The sequence below is a fragment of the Globicephala melas genome, chromosome 5 (genome assembly GCF_963455315.2).
Source record: "Globicephala melas chromosome 5, mGloMel1.2, whole genome shotgun sequence".
In the NCBI taxonomy this organism is placed as follows: domain Eukaryota; kingdom Metazoa; phylum Chordata; class Mammalia; order Artiodactyla; family Delphinidae; genus Globicephala; species Globicephala melas.
This window is the reverse complement of record NC_083318.1, coordinates 91,073,176-91,095,885: the sequence shown is the minus strand read 5'-3', so window position 1 is coordinate 91,095,885 and position 22,710 is coordinate 91,073,176. Positions and strand designations below refer to the sequence as shown.

At 39.9% G+C, this 22,710-nt stretch overlaps 1 protein-coding gene across 11 annotated transcripts in view; it reads left to right on the top strand.

Annotated features, from left to right (window-relative positions):
* COX18 (cytochrome c oxidase assembly factor COX18) overlaps nucleotides 1–22,710 on the top strand; it is an 85,414-nt gene that overhangs the window by 15,277 nt on the left and 47,427 nt on the right. The gene's annotated exons all lie outside the window — the stretch shown is intronic.

Sequence of the window (22,710 nt, the reverse complement as noted above, 5' to 3'; positions counted from 1 at the left end):
ATTGAGGACCAGTGGGCCACAAATCTAGCTCACGGCCCTTTTTTGTACAGCCTGAAAGCCAACAGTAGTTTTTACATTCTTATATGATTGAAAAAGAATGAAAAGATAATATTTTGTGACACATAAAAATTATGTGAAGTTCACATTTCAGTGTTTTGCTGGTGCACAGCCATGTTTGTTTATGTATTATCTGTGGCTTTCATGCTTCAACTGCAGAGGTGAGTGGTTGTGACAGAGATTTTATGTCACAGTGCTTCATACTGTGCTCAGCACACAGATCTTGGTGATGCGGTTATAACTCCACAGCATTTCGTGTGTACTGCCCTACTGCGACATTTTATTTTTTATTACCAGTTCATATCCAGTCAAAATAAGAAAAGTGGATTTTATATGTCATACTTTTAAAGCACAGTAGAGTATGGATTATTTTGTTATTGAATTAGATGGCAAAACATTGTGTTTATTATGCAGTGACACTATCGCTGTGCTGAAAGAACACGATGTATGTTGACATTTCCAGACATCATGATATTCCCAACTTGCAGGAAAGCGATGGTCAGAAAAAGTAGAAAATTTAAAGTGGAATATCTCATCACAGCAGAATGGATTTGAAAGAAAAACTCACAACTAATGGAAAATTCTGTTTCCTCTATACACTACCCACAGAACCCTTCTGCCCACCAAATGTGTGTGTGTGTTCTCCATACCAAGCAGTTCTCCAGTTCTTTGCAGGCACCAACTGAGTGTCCTACAATTTAGTTCAGTTCTGATACTACCTGGAGTTTTCACCTGAAAACTGGGTTTGCCTCTTGGTGAGTGTCCAGCCAAGAGACACAAACAAGCCAAAGATCAGGAGAAGAAAGGATTTATAACTTGCAGCAAGTAAGGAGGACACGGGGGATTTTCCAAAAGGAATGTCTCCCCGAACTGCAAAATTGGGGAAGTTTTAAGCTAAGGATATGTGCACATTCAGGAAGGGGCTAGAGCAGAGGAGAATTCAGCACAGAATTAGGGCAAAAGTCAACAGAGTCCAAGTTCCCAAGGGTCAGAAAAGGTTAACATCATCATTCCTTAGGTTCTGACCTGAGGTCTCAGTGTGTAGTTACCATCCTCCACCTGGGTGGGGGCCTTAGTGCTTTCAGAACTCAAAGATAATGTATCAGATTGTTATGTATATCCCTTGAGGAGGAACTAGAACTCTCATCTCTGAACTGTTGTTTCTTGACTGCATTTCCTTTGTTCCTGCATTCCCTTATGATCATTGATTATAGAGACCTATTCAAGGGCAAGCATCCTAGGCAGGCTTAGATCACAAAATGGCTTAGGGCAAAAATGGCTTCTCTCACATCAAGGAAGCCATGCCTGGTTCACCCCCTACCTTATCTGCTTACAGAGTCAGTACAGATTGCACAGTCCCACAAGACTGCCCTCTGTCCCCGCCCCCCACTTCAGACACCAATCTGAAGTATTACCTACAACCTCTGCCCGACTTGGTTGCAAATCTGGGGTTCCCATAACCCTTTCCTTGGGTTTGATAATTTGCTAGAACAGTTCACAAAACTTAGGAAGGCATTTAACTATTATCCATTTATTATAAAGGATGCAACTCAGGAACAGCTAAATGGAAGGATTGCCTGGGTCAATGTATAGGGCTGGGTACAAAGAGCTCCTATACTCTGCAGGCTTCATTACGTAGGCACGAGTGATTACATCATTGGTCATTGGTGATTGGATTCGGTCTCCAGCCCCTTTCCCCACCTGAGAGGTCAAGGGATGGGGCTGAAAGTTACCATTTCAACCCTCCGATCTTGTGGTTGGTTCCTCTGGCAAAAAGAAGCTGGGATTGAGAGATCTCATAGACTCCACCACCTTAAGAGATGGAGCAGTTAGCCACAATTCCAAATTTTGAAGTTCAAGCCACGTGTTATTTTCCTGTTGCTGCTGTAGTGAATTACCACAAACTTAGTGACTTAAAACAACACACACACACACACAAAAACAAACAAAAAAACCCACATTTATTATCTTACAACTCTGGGGGTCAGATGTCTGAAATGGATCCACAGGGCTGCGTTCCTTCTGGAGGCTCTAGGAGAGACTCTAGTTTCACACACACCCAGTCTCTCTCTGTTATCTCTTTCTTTCACTATGACTCTCCTGCCTCCCTCTTACAAGGACTCTTGTAATTATATTGGGCTACTCTGATAATCCAGGATTATCTTCCCATCTCAAGATCCTTAATTTAGGCACATTTTTTGACCTTGTTTCTCATGTCTAAGCACTACCACTTCTTTTTTTTTTTTTTCATCTTTATTGGAGTATACTTGCTTTACAATGGTATGTTAGTTTCAGCTTCACAACAAAATGAATCAGTTATATATATACATATGTTCCCATATCTCTTCCCACGTGCCTCTCCCTCCCTCCCACCCTCCCTATCCCACCCTTCCAGGCGGTCACAAAGCACCGAGCTGATCTCCCTGTGCTATGCGGCTGCTTTCCACTAGCTATCTACCTTACGTTTGGTAGTGTATATATGTCCATGCCTCTCTCTCGCATTGTCACCGTTTACCCTTCCCCCTCCCCATAGCCTCAAGTCCATTCTCTAGTAAGTCTGTGTCTATTCCTGTTTCACCCCTAGGTTTTTAATGACCTTTTTTTTTTTTAAATTCCATATATATGTGTTAGCATACGGAATTTGTCTCTCTCTTTCTGACTGACTTCACTCTGTATGACAGACTCTAGGTCTATCCACCTCATTACAAATAGCTCAATTTCGTTTCTTTTTATGGCTGAGTAATATTCCATTGTATATATGTGCCACATCTTTATCCATTCATCCGATGATGGACACTTAGGTTGTTTCCATCTCTGGGCTATTGTAAATAGAGCTGCAATGAACATTTTGGTACATGACTCTTTTTGAATTATGGTTTTCTCAGGGTATATGCCCAGTAGTGGGATTGCTGGGTCATATGGTAGTTCTATTTGTAGTTTTTTAAGGAACCTCCATACTGTTCTCCACAGTGGCTGTATCAATTTACATTCCCACCAACAGTGTAAGAGGGTTCCCTTTTCTCCACACCCTCTCCAGCATTTATTGTTTCTAGATTTTTTGATGATGGCCATTCTGACTGGTGTGAGATGATATCTCATTGTAGTTTTGATTTGCGTTTCTCTAATGATTAGTGATGTTGAGCATTCTTTCATGTGTTTGTTGGCACTCTGTATATCTTCTTTGGAGAAATGTCTATTAGGTCTTCTGCCCATTTTTGGATTGGGTTGTTTGTTTTTTTGTTATTAAGCTGCATGAGCTGCTTATAAATTTTGGAGATTAATCCCTTGTCAGTTGCTTCATTTGCAAATATTTTCTCCCATTCTGAGGGTTGTCTTTTGGTCTTCTTTATGGTTTCCTTTGCTGCGCAAAAGCTTTTAAGTTTCATTAGGTCCCATTTGTTTACTTTTGTTTTTATTTCCATTTCTCTAGGAGGTGGGTCAAAAAGGACCTTGCTGTGATTTATGTCATAGAGTGTCCTGCCTATATTTTCCTCTAAGAGTTTGATAGTTTCTGGCCTTACATTTAGGTCTTTAATCCATTTTGAGCTTATTTTTGTGTATGGTGTTAGGGAGTGATCTAATCTCATACTTTTACATGTAGCTGTCCAGTTTTCCCAGCACAACTTATTGAAGAGGCTGTCCTTTCTCCACTGTACATTCCTGCCTCCTTTGTCAAAGATAAGGTGACCATATGTGCATGGGTTTATCTCTGGGCTTTCTATCCTGTTCCATTGATCTATCTTTCTGTTTTTGTGCCAGTACCATACTGTCTTGATTACTGTAGCTTTGTAGTATAGTCTGAAGTCAGGAAGCCTGATTCCTCCAACTCCGTTTTTCGTTCTCAAGATTGCTTTGGCTATTCGGGGTCTTTTGTGTTTCCATACAAATTGTGAAATTTTTTGTTCTAGTTCTGTGAAAAATGCCAGTGGTAGTTTGATAGGGATTGCATTGAATCTGTAGATTGCTTTGGGTAGTAGAGTCATTTTCACAATGTTGATTCTTCCAATCCAAGAACATGGTATATCTCTCCATCTATTTGTATCATCTTTAATTTCTTTCATCAGTGTCTTATAATTTTCTGCATACAGGTCTTTTGTCTCCTTAGGTAGGTTTATTCCTAGATATTTTATTCTTTTTGTTGCAATGGTAAATGGGAGTGTTTTCTTGATTTCACTTTCAGATTTTTCATCCTTAGTGTATAGGAATGCCAGAGATTTCTGTGCATTAATTTTGTATCCTGCTACTTTACCAAATTCATTGATTAGCTTTAGTAGCTTTCTGGTAGCATCTTTAGGATTCTCTATGTATAGTATCATGTCATCTGCAAACAGTGACAGCTTTACTTCTTCTTTTCCAATTTGGATTCCTTTTATTTCCTTTTCTTCTCTGATTGCTGTGGCTAAAACTTGCGAAACTATGTTGAATAAGAGTGGTGAGAGTGGGCAACCTTGTCTTGTTCCTGATCTTAGTGGAAATGCTTTCAGTTTTTCACCATTGAGGATGATGTTGGCTGTGGGTTTGTCATATATGGCCTTTATTATGTTGAGGAAAGTTCCCTCTATGCCTACTTTCTGCAGGGTTTTTATCATAAATGGGTGTTGAATTTTGTCAAAAGCTTTCTCTGCATCTATTGAGATGATCATATGGTTTTTCTCCTTCAATTTGTTAATATGGTTTATCACATTGACTGATTTGCGTATATTGAAGAATCCTTGCATTCCTGGAATAAACCCCACTTGATCATGGTGTATGATCCGTTTAATGTGCTGTTGGATTCTGTTTGCTAGTATTTTGTTGAGGATTTTTGCATCTATGTTCATCAGTGATATTGGCCTGTAGTTTTCTTTCTTTGTGACATCCTTGTCTGGTTTTGGTATCAGGATGATGGTGGCCTCGTAGAATGAGTTTGGGAGTGTTCCTCCCTCTGCTATATTTTGGAAGAGTTTGAGAAGGATAGGTGATAGCTCTTCTCTAAATGTTTGATAGAATTCGCCTGTGAAGCCATCTGGTCCTGGGCTTTTGCTTGTTGGAAGATTTTTAATCACAGTTTCAATTTCAGTGCTTGTGATTGGTCTGTTCATATTTTCTATTTCTTCCTGATTCAGTCATGGCAGGTTGTGCCTTTCTAAGAATTTGTCCATTTCTTCCAGGTTGTCCATTTTATTGGCATAGAGTTGCTTGTAGTAATCTCTCATGATCTTTTGTATTTCTGCAGTGTCAGTTGTTACTTCTCCTTTTTCATTTCTAATTCTATTGATTTGAGTCTTCTCCCTTTTTTTCTTGATGAGTCTGGCTAATGGTTTATCAATTTTGTTTATCCTTTCAAAGAACCAGCTTTTAGTTTTATTGATCTTTGCTATCGTTTCCTTCATTTCTTTTTCAATTATTTCTGATCTGATTTTTATGATTTCTTTCCTTCTGCTAACTTTGGGGTTTTTTTGTTCTTCTTTCTCTAATTGCTTTAGGTGCAAGGTTAGGTTGTTTATTCGAGATGTTTCCTGTTTCTTAAGGTAGGATTGTATTAAGCACTACCACTTCTAAATCAAGATCTGTGGAGATGAATGTACTCCTCTGTCTTCCATGTTGCCACTGCACTATCTAGATCTAAGGAGTCACTCCATCTCCCATCATCTCCCTTTTTGTTCCTATCTGTAGACCCCTGTTTCTTTTAGATGTTGGTGGGGAGAGCAGGGTCACTTTCTGACACTATTTAGAGTAATCCCTCCAGGTTGTGTCTTGGACGTTAATGTCAGTGCCTTGGGCAGGGTGTGTTTTCTCCCTACCATCTTCCTGTGGGCAGGAGCTTACTAAAATGTCTTACCAAGATAATCCTGACCATGGTCTCTGACATCATCCACCTCAGGGAACCTAACTGGTCCACCACTACATATGATAAGCTTCCAGTAGTCAGTTGTTTATATGTCTGGAATGCACAAGTGACATTTCTGGAACCAATATCTGGCTTGCCATTCCTGTTGCTGCACATGAGTAACTTGTCTTTTCTGTATGTCAGTGATGTGCTGAACTGCCCAAGGGGTAAGATGTTCATTCCCCCAACTCAGCTCCAGCTTGACAGCTCTGACACCTTGTCACTTACCCTAAAATTGTTTAATGGAAGCAGGGCACATATTCAGAAATCAAAAAAGGTGAGTCCGTCATGCAGCTGGTAATTCCTGGTGGCCTTGTAGGCGTGGCAACCCACACATTGGCTCACATTCCTATTTTTTTCTATATGCAGAGTGTTATTTTCTATATGCAGAGTGGCTCACATTCCTTGTCGATGAAGTTCTATTAAAATTCTCAGGATTGGGGGTTTTCTGAGGATAAAAGGGAATAGACATTTTTTTAAAAAAGCCCTGCCAAATGAGACATTTCTTTAGTAACCACCTCTCAGTCTTTCCCCCTTGACCACATAGAGTAAAGCAGAGATATTTTTCCCCATAATGTCTAGGCTAGAATTAGGCCTTCTTGAGGGTAGGAAGTAAAGTGATTGATCTACCAACAAAAGTGTGTATACAGATATTACTCTCTGATTTTATGAAAAAGCTTTATGGGTATGAATTCTATGAGTTTGTTCATTAAAATTATCCTGGATAGCCCACTGTGGTGGGTAATGTGCTCAAATGAATGCACTGGCCACCAGAGTCACATTTTAGTCAAGACATTCAGCTCTCTTTGTCCTGGAGAAGAAGCATTTCCACATGAGCTCTCGGGGTGCCTCTGTTCCCCAGGTGTCCAAGGTTAAGATGCATAGACCTTAGCCTCCCATGGGCAGCATTTCTGAGGAGGTGCCAGCTGCACCCACAGCCATTTTTTTCAAGAATGCTTTTATTCCCATTTCATCCTCACAAGTAGGACTCAGTTCTCCCTTCACCCCATCTGAAGCTTCAGATGTTCCAGACAGACTTTCACCAGTCCTCAACCTCCATCTGAGATACAGTAGGGTTAGGTTTATATGATTTAGGGCTTTATACGTGCCCAGGTACAGAGGCGTGGGTTGTCAGGTACCTGTCTACTCGCCACTTTCTCTCTCCTCCAGTATTCCGTACTGTTCTGATGCCCTTGCTGGTGGGACACATGAATCTCCATGGTTACCCCAGACTGAAAATAGATGCTGAAATTATAGTTTGAGAATACCACCTTACAGTAGTCCTGGGAAGCATCCAGTTTACACAGAATAGGAAGATAAGGGAGTAATTATGAGCTCACACTTGAAATGGTACCTCTTCATTCTGTAAATTTATATCTAATAGCCCACTCCAGTGCTAAAGATTCTAGTTTGTACTTTGTTGTTTTTTTTTTTTTTTTTTTTGGCTGTACCATGTGTCTTACAAAATCTTGATTCCCCAACTAGGGATTGAACTTGGGCCGATGGCAGTGGAAGCAAGGAGTCCTAACTACTGGACCACCAGGGAATTCCCTAAAAATTCTGGTTTGTAAGTGGAGTACAAAGCTCTGTAATTCCATAGTCCCTCAACTAGCAAAGGCAACCAGCTGTTTCTGTTCTTTTGTTCTCTGGAATCATCTTATATTGCACTGCCCCTAAGCCTTCCAAACAGACGTGAGTGTGTCATATGTAGGTCAGATGTTGGTACAGTGACACTGAGAAGTCAATCCACTTATGCATAGAATGCTTGCCTGCTGGCTTCTTCTCCCAGTGGGAACAGGATAGAATGACTCCACTCCTCTCTCAGTGCCCAAGACTGCTGGGGGTCATCAGAGGAGAGAGAAGACAAGGTGGTAACCTAGTGAAAGTGTAGCCTCAAGTCAAAATAGTGAGAGGAATTGGAAATCCAAATCCTTAAAAAACAACAACAGCCCACTGATAACTCCCAGGTATAAGGTCTCTAGTTCTCTAAAGTGCATGAGACAGGGCCAGTGTTTGAGCAAGTCTTCCAAGGGATTTTGTGTTTGCCTTTGGCTGAGATAACAGGTGCCCCACATATTTGACAGGGATACAGTAGATACAGTACAATTGACGAGTACCATGAAGTTTCAGATTCGCCTTTTTGAGATGGTCTACTGCTTTATTTTTATTTATTTATTAATAAATTATTTTTGGCTGCATTGGGTCTTCGTTGCTGTATGTGGGCTTTCTCTAGCTGCAGCGAGCGGGGGCTACTCTTCGTTGTGGGGCGTGGGCTTCTCATTGTGGTGGCTTCTCTTGTTGCAGAGCAGGGACTCTAGAGCGCAGGCTCAGTAGTTGTGGCGCACGGGCTTAGTTGCTCCGCAGCATGTGGGATCTTCCTAGACCAGGGCTCAAACCCCTGTCCCCTGCACTGGCAGGTGGATTCTTAACCATTGTGCCAGCAGGGAAACCCTGTTCTACTGCTTTAAAGTCTCTTCTCTTGTTCTTCCAAAGAGTTACCAAATATAATGAGATTGTCTAGATGCACCATTATGTCCAGGGAATTTGCGTTCCCAAGCACTTTCTCTAGATCAGCTGCTGAAAGGTAGTTGGAATCCCAGAGGTTTGGTGTTTTTGTTCCCTAAAATGTAGGATTAACTTTTTTTTTTTCCTGAGCTAGACCTTTCCTTTGTTTCATGTAACTTTTCCTTTCTTGCCATAAGACTGCTTTTGACTCGTCTACAAGGTTTTTCTTCTCTTTTATTCCCAGGTATATTCAGATATTATGTGCACACTCGCCTCTCCCTGAGGCCAAATGGGTTTAAAGTCTTCAAATGGGTTTAAAATGGTATCAGTTCAATTGGTCTGAGGGGTCAGATTGCAGGTCTGCTGCAATTAGACAAGACTTAGCCTGCTCTGGAAGGAAGTATTCTTCCTGCTTTCTTTGGGAAAGAAATTGTGGACCTGGGGTGATATTAAATCAAAACTTTCTTATCTCATGCAGTATATTGAAGGGAAAAGGATTGTTTCCCCATATCTTTTTTTGTAGACAGTAACCACCCAGACCACCATTAGCATAAATCTTTATTCTAAAATACTGGCCCTGAGAAGGTCCAATGGAACATTCTGACATGGGGGAGGAGGGCAAAATTGTATAGAGTTTAGCACGAAGGGTCACTTAACATTTAGATGATTTGGAAAATTAGTCAAGGGTGTTCTCCTTAGAGTGAGGAATAGTTTGTGCTGATTCATAGCCGTGGTTTGGGCATGGATTTTATCAAGAGCAGTGGAGAACAACAAGGGGCTAAGGTCATATGTAGAAGGGAGTAGAGAGGAACAGTTGCAGGGACCCAGTGGAAGGTTCTCGGGTCTCTTACACTATTTTTTTCTCTTACACTATTTTTAATGTATATATAAAGACCAAGCATGTTTTGCAGACAGAAAGAAGACTATTTCATAATAATTTCACAAGCATTGTACATTCACTTTCTTTGTAGCATTATGTACCCTCAGAAGGGACAGACAGATAATTGCAGTACGTAGTTGGAAGAACAAGAGAGAGTTTTCACGATCTACCAATTCATCTGATTTCCATGAGAACTAAGATCATTATGTGGTAATAGCAGAGGGTCCCAGCGTTTCCCACAACAACAGGGTGAGTCCTCTGGGAAAATACCCATTTCTTAAATTTAGGAAACCTGTTACCACGGACCACCACCACCGAGCACTGGCTCAGCAGTTTCAGCATTTTGAAGTCCCAACGTGGGATATTGATGTGTTTTAGCCCATTTGTCCCATACCATACTCCACATATGTCTTAATTTTGTTGCACTCCAATATCCAGGCACTCTGACATTAATATGATGCTTAAGTTAGTCATTTTCTCTAATAAACCATTTTTTTCTAGGATACTCCCTAAAAAGTAGAGGGCTTCATATTGCCAGTGTTTTTTCTGTCTAGCATATTTTACATCCCATTCAATGATAGAGAATACCTAAATCCTGATTTATAGTTTACTTTTCCATTACTTAGTTTGATTATAAGACCTCTTTTGATCACAGTAAGTGGCACCCTAATTCAATCTAACTTCAGAAAAAAGAGGTTATATTTATTCATATAACTACAAAGTTTATAGGTAATGTTGGGTTTAGGCATGGGTGGTCCTAGAAGTTTAAACAGTGTCCTCAGGACCATTTTCTTTTATTTTTCAACTTTGCTTTCCTTTGGGTTGGCCTGATTTTTGAAGCTCAAGTGGCAAATATGGCCACTAGTAGCTCTAGGCTCACAGTATCTCTTCAGTTAGTGCTTCCTGTACTTCTAGAAAATGTTCTAGGGAAGACCTTGATTGGCTTGTGTGGGTGTAGTATATTGTTTGGCCGGATATGGGTTACGTTTACCACTCCCAGATCCAGTGTTGGGGTAACTCCAACCTAAACCATGTGAATGGAGTGTTGGGAAGGAATGGATTTTCAAAGGATACAGGACTTCTCCATCCAGCTCCTTAGCTGCTCAGCAGCATATGTTTATATAATATAATTTATTATAATGTAATTAATATTAATATATAATTATGTAGAATTAATATCTTAATATAATTTGAACGTTACATTTGTTATATATAAATATGTAATTATATAAATATATAACTTAAAACATAATGTAACTATTTCTCCTTAACAGAAGACAGCCCAAATTTTCATATAATTCCTGCATTTGCTTTTATTTTATTTTTTAATAAATTTATTTATTTATTTAGTTTTGGCTGCGTTGGGTCTTTGTTGCTGTGCACGGGCTTTCTCTAGTTGTGGCAAGCAAGGGTTACTCTTCATTGTGGTGTGCGGGCTTCTCATTGCGGTGGCTTCTCTTGTTGCAGAGCACAGGCTCTAGGCGCACGGGCTCAGTAGCTGTGGCTCACGGGCTGTAGAGCGCAGGCTCAGTAGTTGTGGCGTGCGGGCTTAGTTCCTCCGCGGCATGTGGGATCTTCCCGGACCAGGGCTCGAACCCGTGTCCCCTTCATTGGCAGGTGTATTCTCAACCACTGCGCCACCAGGGACGCCCTGCATTTACTTTTAGATCCAAGGTCTTTGAATAATTTATATGCCTCTCAGTTAGGTTCATGAGATTCTACATGGTAAGAAATATACATACGTGTCCAATAATAAGTAGTGGAAGGGAAAGAAAACAGGAAAAGTTCCCATTTGAGGTAGGGAAGAAGGGAAATCACCGCGTGGCTGCAGGTTCCTAGTGCATGCACACACACAGCCCCTGGGGCTCCCTGACGGGGAAGTAAAGCTGTTTTAGTTTGTCTTGCCCACAGCCGCAGGTGAGATGAGCACTGGGAGGGCTTCCCTTCTGGAGCTGCACCAGTTCCCTTTTGGTACTGCTTTTCCTGCCTGGGAGGCACCTTGGGAGTTAACAGGCTTGTGGTTCTGCTGGCAAAATATTTACTTTGAAACCGTTCCAGCCTTCCCCTTGACTTGCTTTCTCACAGTTCCGTGGTCTAGCAAGCAACGCCAGAGAGCTTGTTGATGTGTGGTCTGTGAGTCCTGACCCTGTTTAGGGGCAGGCCTTACTGCACTGCCTATCTTCTGGTTCTCTGCTTACTGCTTCTTACGGACCTGTTTTTCAGAAACTATAGGCTGCGTGTCGTTCTGCAGAGCAAACCTCCTCCTCACTGCTAGGCTGCATCCCAGTGCATTGCTGTTTAGAATGGCAGTACTTATTATTGCTCGGCAGAAAGAGGACTGAAGGAGGTAATGCTGGGGAGAGGCAGTGCAGTGGGGAAAGATTTTCCTGTTGGGACCTGTAGGTGACACTGGGCCACACCTCTCCTATAGTGACAGGAAAACAATAGAGAGTGTCCAACTCCACCTGGCAAGCTCCTGCTTTGATTTTTACTTTCCTTTAGTTCTTCTAAGTCCTAGGGAAAAGGGCCTGGGCCAGCCAGACTGCATTGTCACAAACAGTATGGAGGACGGGCCTCTGGGGTATAACACTAAACGCTATGGCCAGTCAGTCCCAGCATTCCTGGGTCTTTTCCAATACTCAGAAGGGATTCCCCAGGAGTTTGCCATCACAGGGCCAGCTCAGCAGAAACAGAAAAATATGGCCCTGAACTCGTGAATAAGAGCCTGTTTTTAAAACACAGCTGAGCTTCTGGTAGTGCCTAATCAAATAACTAATTCGTTCTTCTTCGTGGTCCTGAACCCAGGCCATGGCAGTGAAAGTGCCAGGTCCTAACCACTGGAGCACGAGGGAACTCCCTAGCCATTTTATTTTTAAGTTGTCTGTACTGGCTATCTTCAGCCTCTCATTCTTCACTCCCTCCCACTCTCCATTACTTTGACCTTTTGCATTGTGCTCTAGTTCACTAATTTGTTCTTCATGTGTGTCTATTCTGCAGTTATGTCTACTCAGTGTTCTTAGTTTCATTTTGTTGCAGGAAGGGGGACCCCTTCCAGGGCCCAAGAGTGGGCCCTTGTCTAACACTTGGAAATGAATTGTCCAAGGAGACACACGTGCTGACAAAGCAAGAGACTTTATTGGGAAGGGGCGCCCGGGCGGAGAGCAGGAGAATAAGGGAACCCCGGATAACTGCTCTACCACATGGCTCACAGTCTCAGGTTTTATGGTGATGGGATTAGTTTCCGGGTTATCTCTGGCCAATCACTCTGACTCAGGCACATCGCTCAGCCAAGATCAATTCCAGTGAGAAGGATTCTGGGAGGACATGTGGACTGGCTTCTCCTGCCTCCTTTTGACCTTTCCTGAATTCTTCCGGCTGGTGGTGCCTTGTTAATTTTGTGTTCCTTACCAGGACCTCCTGTTTAAGATAACTCATACTAGTAGCTACTATTGGGCCTGGCCAGGGTGGGCGGTTTCAGTCAGTGGTTCCTTTGACAATTTCAGTTACAATATTTAAAAGTTTATTTGTTCTAATCAATTCTTTTTTCACAAAACCCGACGTTTGCTACATGGGTAAGCCTACTTTTGCTACATGGATCTGTTTAATGATTCTGAAGGTATTAATTATACTTCTTTTAAAAGAACTTTCAGTTTTATTTCCTCGGGAGTTAGTTCTTTTGCGTATTTAGGTCGATGCTTATATTTCAGGGCACGATTTTACTTAACTATTTGGTCATTCTTGGTTGTATTTTTGTCTTTGATTTAACTTTCTTCTGCTAGCATCTGTTATTGTAGCAGCCTCCAGTAATTGTGAGGAAAGGCTGCAAGGCAAAAGGTGTCAATAATGTCTTCTTCTATGAGGAGTGCTCCTTGTTCCTCTCAAGTGTAGCTGGCCACTCAGGACATTACATTGCCCCCTAATTCAAGGACTTACAGTCATTTTTCTTATAGCTGTTAGATGACTCTGCTGGCTGTTATTTGACATAAGCAAGATCAAATGGTTGAAGGGCTCTCAAAACAAGCGGACAGTTGCCCTTTCCCTTGTCTATCTTCAAATTTGCCAAATTTCCAAGCTTAGAGTACCGTCAGAACTGCGTCCACCTTTATGTAACTCCTTCCCTGCATACGTTTTCTTCATCATTTCTATTCCATTAATGATTGCCTCGTTTTTCATTGCTGCTATAGATTTTTTTTAATACCTTTTTTTTTTCCTTTGGTAATTTCTAGAGGTTTGAGCAGTCAGACAGGTATCCCCAGTCTGCTATGTGGATTCCTCCTTTCTCTTCAAATACTGTGCCACCGCAATAAACATCCACATTCCTCCTGAAACTTTTTTCAATCCTTATTTTGCTTCACTTCTTGATTTCTACCTTTTCGGCAGCATTTGGTATGCTTAACCACTTTTTTCTTCTTTAAACACCCTTTTTAATTTCCATGGCAAAGCATGCTTTGAGTCTTCCTCTCCTATTTCCGATACCTCCCTTGTGGTCTCCTGTTCCTCTTAAGTCTTGACCATTAGAGTTTTTTCTAGGCCTATCTTCTCATGCTACATCCTCCTCTAGGAGGTTCTTTTGGCCACAGTACCATCTATGCACTTATGTATTCAAAATCTGCACCTCCAATTCTTTGGCTCTCTAGAGCTTGAGACTAATAACGTTACCTGACTATTGGACATTTCCACGTGGCTGTCTGTAGGCAGTAAATTCAATATACCTAAAGTTCAACTCATTATCATCCTCTGACCAAACCCCTTCCTTTTTCTATATTCTCTACCGAGTTGCCCGGGTTAGAGAAATAAATATCCTGAATTCACCCTCTCCTGTAACCTTCCTTTCTTGCCTCATACTCTAAGTTATAAAATTCTTTTGCATGTGTCTGCTTCTGTAAGTCCCTATTGCTGGAACCTGTGAGCCACCATTATTTCACTTGGATTTCTACAACATCTTTCTAACTGCTCTCTACCTGCAGTCTTGTCTTTTCAGCCTATTCTTCATTCTGTAGCTATAGACCTTTCTCAAAAGGAAATAGAATCTTGCCGTTTCCTGCCTAAAATGCTTTACTAAAAACTGTTTTTTAAAAATAGAATACAAAGTCTTCAACATGGTGACTCATACACTCAGCTTTAATTTATGCAGTCACTCTATTCCTAATTTTTCCCCCCAGGACTTTTCACATTCCTAGCAACACTGCTTCGCGCTTCAACCATCCTGCAGTTGAAGTGTCGTTTCTTCTGGGAACTTTCCCTTGCCTCACACATTAGTGTTGAGTGGTCCTCTTCTTTGCATCCATAGCTCTTGCCTGATTCTACATGGCCCTTATTACCCTGTATTGTAACTGACTTGAATGTGTATCCTCAATAGCACATACCCAATATGAGGGCAGAAAGAGTGTCAGGTACAGGGTTTTACCCCTTAGACCTAGCACACGAACAGGCGCTTGATAAATTCTGAATGAACAAAATAACAACAATATTTACCACATATTTCATAGTACTTGTGTCAGACCCTGTCCTGAGTGCTTTTCATGCTTTAGCTTATTTACTCCTTGCAAGAACCTGGTTAAGTTATAGACTGTTATCATTCCCAGTTGACAAATGAAGACATTAAGGTTTAAAGAGGTTAAATCTCAGGCTCAATGGTGCATAGTACATAGTAATAAGTAATTCAATCTGGATTTAAATCCAAGTCTCTACTGAGTCCTAAAATGTGAATGCAAGGAAGGAGGGTATTGGCTGGAGAGGAGTATTAACCAGATTTGTATGGGAATAGTGTATAGGGGTACATGGATCCAAGACATTTACTTTATAATTCTTTTACAGTAACTTAAACCAAAGCATCTGCTATAGGCTGAATGTTTGTGTCCCCCCACTTCCAAATTAACCCCCAAGATGATATTATTTGGAGGTGGGGCCCTTGGGAGGTGATTAGGCATGAGTGTGAAGCTCCTGCAAATGAGACTAGTACCCTTAAAAAAAAAGACCCTAGAGGACTCCTGCCCCCTTCTGCCATGTGAGGATACAGCAAGAAAATGGCCATCTATGAACCAGGGAGTGGACCTCACCAGACCTTGAATCTTCTGGCACCCTGCTTTTGGACTTCCCAGCCTTCAGAACTATGAGAAATAAATGTTCGTTGTTTAAGCCACCCAGTCTATGTATTCTATTATAGCATCCCAAATGGACTAAGACAGTATCCGAGTTGGTAAAAATCAAGATTAGAAAACAGTTACCCCAAGCCTTCTTCAGATACCCAGGAATCTACTTAAAACAGGCTGTCTGAAATGTCTTCAAATGAAGACATCTGAACATTGAAACATCTGTAATTGTTGCCTGGTTTTTAAACCTTACGTTATGCTTAGGTATCAAAAATGTGTATAGAAATTTATCAATAAGAATATTCATTTCAGTGTTGTGAAATCAGAAAGAACCTTAAGTTTCTAAAAAGGCAGTTGACTCAGTTTTCTCCTACGACCGTGATGTAATACTGTGTAGACATTAATGAAGATGATGGGGAAGGTAATTAATGACGTAGATATTCATGACATAATTAATGGGGGATGAGCAAATTATAGAACAATATGTGTAGAGGTTCTTTCAGATGAAATTGAATCAGTAATTAAACAACAACAACAGAAACTCCCAACAAACAAAAGCCTAGGACCGGATGGCTTCACAGGTGAATTCTACCAAACATTTAGAGAAGAGTTAACACCTCTCCTTCTCAAGCTATTCCAAAAAGTTGCAGAGGAAGGAATGGTTCTACACTCATTCTTTGAGGCCAACATCACTCTGATACCAAAACCAGACAAAGCTATCATTAAAAGAATTACAGAATAGTGTCACTTATGAACGTAGATGCAAAACTCCTCAACAAAATGTTAGCAAGCCAAATCCAACAATACATTAAAGGGACAGTATCCCATGATCAAGTGGGACTTGTCCCAGGGATGCAAGGATGGTTTGGTATCCACAAATCAATTAATGTGATACACATTAACAAGTTAAAGAATAAAAAACATATGATCATCTCAGTAGATGCAGAAAAAGCTTTTGACGAAATTCAACATCCATTTATAAAAACTTTCCAAAAAGTGGGTATAGAGGGAACACACTTCAACATAATAAAGGCCATGTATGATAAGCCCACAGCTAACATCATACTCAATGGTGAAAAACTGAAAGCATTCCCTGTAAGATCAGGAGCAAAACAAGGATGCCCACTCTTGCCACTTTTATTCAACATAGTATTGGAAGTCTTAGCCACAGTAATCAGGGAAGAAAGAGAAATAAAAGGAATCCAAATTGGAAAGGAAGAAGTAAAACTGTCACACAGTTTGCAGATGGCATCATACTATACATAGAAAATCCTAAAGACACTACCAAAACCTTACTAGAGCTCATTAATGAATTCGGTAAAGTTGTAGGATACAGAATTAATGTACGGAAATCTGTTGCATTTCTATGCAGTAACAACAAACTATCAGAGAAATTAAGGAAACCATCCCATTTACAGTCACATAAAAAAGAATAAAATACCTAGGAATAAACCTACCTAAGGAGACAAAAGACCTGTACTCAGAAAACTATAAGACACTGATGAAAGGAATTGAATATGACACAAACAGATGGGAAGATATATTATGTTCTAGGATTGGAAGAATTAATATTGTTAAAATGACCATACTATCCAAGGCAATCTCCAGATTCAGTGCAATCCCTATCAAAATACCAATGACGTTTTTCTCAGAACGAGAACAAATAATTTAAAAATATGTATGAAAACATAAAAGACCCTGAATATCCAAAACAATCTTGAAAAAGAAGAACAGAGCTGGAAGAATCATGCCCCCTGACTTCAAACTATACTACAAGGCTACAGTAATCAAAACAGTATGGCACTGGCACAAAAACGGAAACATAGACCAATGGAACTGAATAGAGAGCCCAGAAATAAACCCATGCACTTATGGTCAATTAATTTAGGACAAAGGAGGCAAGAATATACAATGGAGAAAGACTCTTCTGTAAGTGGTATTGTGAAAACTGGACAGCTACATGTAAAAGAATGAAATTAGAGCATTTTTTCACACCATACACAAAACTAAACTCAAAATGTATTAAATACCTAAATGTAAGATCATAAACTATAAAACTCCTAGAAGAAAACATAGGCAGGACACTCTTTGACATAATTTGTAGCAGTATTTTTTTGGATCTGTCCCCTAAGGCAAAGGAAACAAAAGCAGACATTAAAAAATGGGACCTAATTAAACTTAAAAGCTTTTGCACAGCAAAGGAAACCATTGGCAAAATGAAAAGCAACCTATGGAATGGAATGGGAGAAAATATTTGCAAATGATATGACCAACAAAGAGTTAATATCCAAACTATATAAATAACTCTTAGAACTCAACATCAGAAAAACACACAGCCCAATTTAAAAAATAGGCAGAAGACCTGAATAAACATTTTTCCAAAGGAGACATGCAGATGACCAAAAGGCACATGAAAAAATGCTCAGCATGGCTAAACATCAGAGAAATGCAAATCAAAGCCATGAGGAGACAGCACTTCACACCTGTCAGAATGGCTATCATCAGAAAGACCACAAATAACAAATGTTGACAAAGTTGTGGAAATAAGGGAACCCTTGTACACTGTTGGTGGGAATGTAAATTGATGCAGCCACTATGGAAAACAGTAATGGAGGTTCCTCAAAAAACTAAAAATAGAACTACCATATAATCCAGCAATTCCACTCCTAGGTATATATCCTAAGAAAACAAAAATAGTCATCTGAAAAGATACAGGCACCCCAATGTTTATAGCAGCATTGTTTACAATAGCCAAGATATGGAAGCAAGCTAAGTGTCCATCAACAGATGAATTGATGTGTGTCTGTGTGTATATATACACACAGACACACATATATACATACATATACACACAATAGAATACTAAGCCATAAAAAATGAAATTTAGCCATTTGCAACAACATGGATGAACTTGGAGAGTGTTACGCTTAGTGAAATAAATCAGAGAAAGATAAATACTGTATGTTATCACTTACATGTAAAATTAAAAAAAATAAACTAGTGAATATAACAAAACATAAATAGACTCACAGATACAGAGAACAAACTAGTGGTTACCAGTAGGGAGAGAGAAGAGGAAAGGGGCAATGTAAGTATAGAGGATTAAGAAGTACAAACTATTATGTATGAAACGAACTACAAGGATGTATTGTACAGCACAAGGAATATAACCAACATTTTATAATAAGTATAAATGAAGTATAATCTTTAAAAATTGTGAATCACTGTGTTGTACACCTGAAACTTATTTAGTATTATAAATCAACTATACCTCAATAAAAAGTAAATTTAAAAAAGAAGTTAAATGCTTATACAAAGGATAAGCCACAAAATATAAACAGTGATATTTTCAAAACATTAATATTTGAGGGGCTTCTTGCTTTTTTGTGATTTTTCTGAATAATTTCTGAAGTTAAAAAGTGAAACATTTCTTTTGTCATCATAAAAAATGTAGTTACATCTTTTCAGAAACATTTATTTGGATAAAGCAAAAATTTATATAATTGTTCTTATTAAATGAGATCTTAAGTCTTTTGAAAAAATTATGATTTTAATGAATTAATATGGTAATTGAAGTGATTAATTAAAGATTAAACTTAAAATATCAGAGTGGGGCCTAATGATTAACTTACAGTGAAAATAAAATGAAATCTAATGTTGAGCCTTTTATTCTTCAAACTTTTCTTGATCTACTTGATTGGTGTGTCTTATAGCACAGGTGAGGTAATGATGGTAGCAATGGGCAGGTGGCCTGCTGACAGTTCTGAGAAAAGTTGCAGAGGCAGTTCTTCTGTGCTAAAGGAATCTCTTCGCCCACCCTGCATGTTGTGTCTTAACTAGATAGCCCAACACTGCCCACTAGTGGTTTGTAGAAAAAGTATCGATGCTAATAAAGGGCAGGTGTTTTTTATAGGCTTTATTACACCTAAGACTTTCAAATTATAATGAAATATTTTTCTGCCTGTAGAGCTTTATAATTCATAAGAAGCAGCCTCTTCATTTTACAGATGAGAAAACTGAGAGGTTAAATGAATAGCTATAGATCCCAAAGCTAGATAGTGATATAGCTGCTAGAACATGGGACTCCAGTGTCCATAGCCAACGTAATTTCTGCCAAGCAGAGCTGCCATCTAAGTTAGATTGCTGATATCCTAAAAGTTTGAGGTATTTGTAAAACAGTGTCCTGAGTTGTGGACTCAGTTATGCATAGGAAGCTCATAGCTCCTCATTATTTTAAACTATCTCCTAACTTTGCATGATGATTTGTGGTACCTTGGGTTTAGATTAGCCTTTGAATCTTGGGGACTCTGTTTATGTATTCCAGTTAGACAAGATGTGCAGATGATTAAAACAGCACTCAGATGTCTTGTTATTGCTGATGAGGTAAAGCTGGCACATGAAAGATGAACTTTCTGGAAATGGACTCCTTGTCCCTAATAGCAACAGTAACTGGAGGATCTAATATCATTTCTTGCAGACACGTTTTCACTCCTAAAAGGGCATGTTATTTCTTGAGTTAAGGCTTGTGTGGAATTATTGTGGTTCCAATTTCATAATCTCCTGATCCCCCAAAGGTAGAATTGTGGCCTTTGTGTTGTACATCTTTCTTTTGGAATAGGCAGCAAGTGAAACCACAAACTGTTAACGAATGAGATGGTGAGACAGATAAGTCAACAATTTGACAGGATGTGTCTATTTGCACATCTCTTCATTTAGTCTTACTCATTTCCCCTGCCAACAGCATTTAGAAATGGGAGCACTTTACTTGATTAACTAATTTGCAAGTCTGTGACTAGAGGGAGGACTCATCTGGATTTTGAACTGACTTGTATCAGTTCACAGAAATGAGAGTCAGATTTGGGATTAATGCCTCTAGGTGGTGCCTGTGACCTACATTTGGATTTGGCAACTTTGTCAGAGGCAGAGGAAAAACACTGCAGGGGAGAAGGGGCTTTTGTGGGTGAGTGTGTGTGTGTGTGTGTGTGTGTGTGTGTCCTACTTTGCAAGCTCTGTGGGGAGGCAGTGTTAAAGACCAAAAGGAGCTTGGGGACCCTCTATAGTTATTCAGTTCTCATTTTGCCAGTTCCCTTTGTTTTCTCCGGTTTTAGAGAGAGAGTTCACAAAACTGATACAAATAAGAGTATGAAATTCAGGAAGAAAATCTGGAATTTTAAAATCTCATGACAAACAGTTTATGTTTTCAGGAGGAGTGATGAAATGACTCTTTCATGTGTATATTAGCGTATAACAGTTGTGTAACAAGCATATACAGAAGGCATTCTGTTAGAATTCTAATCTTTCTCTCTGATGTTTATGCACAGCCTGTTTTTTCCTCTTCTTTTGTATTTCAGCCCTGGAGTATATAGAATATCCACTGTTTTTGGCTTGTCAAGGTTAATTTGATCACTCAAGTGTATTTTTCCAGTTGACATCCATGTATTAGTTTAGAAAGCAGAGCTGCAAGGACCTTTAGAGATCAGCAAGGAACTGAGTTTCCAGATTTTTGGTTTTCAAGATCAATAACCTTTTCAAGCAGAGACAGTCTATTCACATCCTGGGTCACATAATCTGTAATTAACAGAGCCTGAATTGAAGCCTGGGTCAACCAGTCTCCAAACTGAACTATCTTTTTGCTATTATACACTCAGAAAAAAAATTTTTTTTCAGTGGATTTTCAATGATTTCATAGACCCCAAATTTGGAGGTCAGTTTTGGGTTGGCAATGTATTACTTAGTGAGGACATTCAAGCCACCCCTAAAATCATGTCACCACTGCTTCATAGAGGGAGGAATATTTTAACACCAGATGGGTAAGAAGATTTGATCTCAGAATCAATGGCAATCTTTTATTTTAGTAACTTAATTTCATGTAAGAAATTAAATTTCTTGGGACTTCCCTGGTGGCACACTGGTTAAGAATCCACCTGCCAATGCAGGGGACACGGGTTTGAGCCCTGGTGCAGGAAGATCCCACATGCCACAGAGCAACTAAGCCCGCGAGCCACAACTACTGAGCCCACGTGCCACAGCTACTGAAGCCTGTGTGCCTAGAGCCCGTGCTCTGCAACAAGAGAAGCCACCACAGTGAGAAGCCTGCACACCACAACAAAGAGTAGCCCCTGCTCACAGCAACTAGAGAAAGCCTGCTCGCAGGAACAAAGACCCAACGCAGCCAAGAATAAATAAAATTAAATAAATAAATTTATTAAAAAAAAGAAACTAAATTTCTTACATGATTTCTACATTGTTCATTTCGCCTAGGACAGATGAGCTCCTCTTAGTTTGTTGGTGGTCCAAGAGCTGCATTAGAGAATCACTGATCTATGACAATCTCTTCCATTTTTCAAAAGGAGAAACTGAGGCCCAAATAAATTGATATGTTTCAGGTCATATGTCCAGTGAGTAGCAGAGAACTGAGTCTTCCTTGTTAGTTTCAATAGTTAGGAACATGGATAGTTTTCTCACACTCTTCTCTTTTCAGCTGTTGCTGAGTGAAGGACACACACAAAAGCAAAGAAGCAACAGTATATGGCAGGCAGAAAGTAGGTCCCATAATGAAATTTTCAATTCTGTGTCATTATGGCACTTTGATTTTCTGTCAGATCCATTTCATTTCTTTTCTTTCCTTCGTTGTGTTTTGTTTTTATTTATTTCCCCCCAGCTTTTTTTTGTTTTTTGTTGTTTTTGGCTGTGTTGAGTCTTCGTTGCCGCGCACGGGCTTTCTCTAGTTGTGGTGAGCGGGGGCTACTCCTTGTTGCAGGGCATGGGCTTCTCATTGCAATGGCTTCTCTTGTTGTGGAGCATGGGCTCTAGGTGCGTGGACTTCAGTAGTTGCAGCGCGTGGGCTCAGTAGTTGTGGCGCATGGGCTTATTTGCTCCGCAGCATGTGGGATCTTCCCAGAACAGGGATCGAACCTGTGTTCCCTTCATTGGCAGGCAGATTCTTAACCACTGCGCCACCAGGGAAGTCCCTCGTGTATATCTTAATTATCAGATATATTCATTATTAATCAGATATATTAATTATCTGACCACAACTGTCTGCAAGGGAGATTAGAAAGTGGTCTTCTAGTTGAGTATATGGTCTTCAAGAAAGCAAGAGAAACTGAAATCAGATTGGCAACTAGCAGTTTCTCTTACATATAAGAACTACGGAATGCAACTTTTATATCTGAAGCAGGCATGCAGTAAATGAGTCAAGCTCAAATTGTGTCATGATAATAGCAGAAAATGAGATGGACATAGGGGCGTATTCACTTGACAGTTATGTTGTAACCTGCTATTAAATCTTGCCATTGGGATTACGT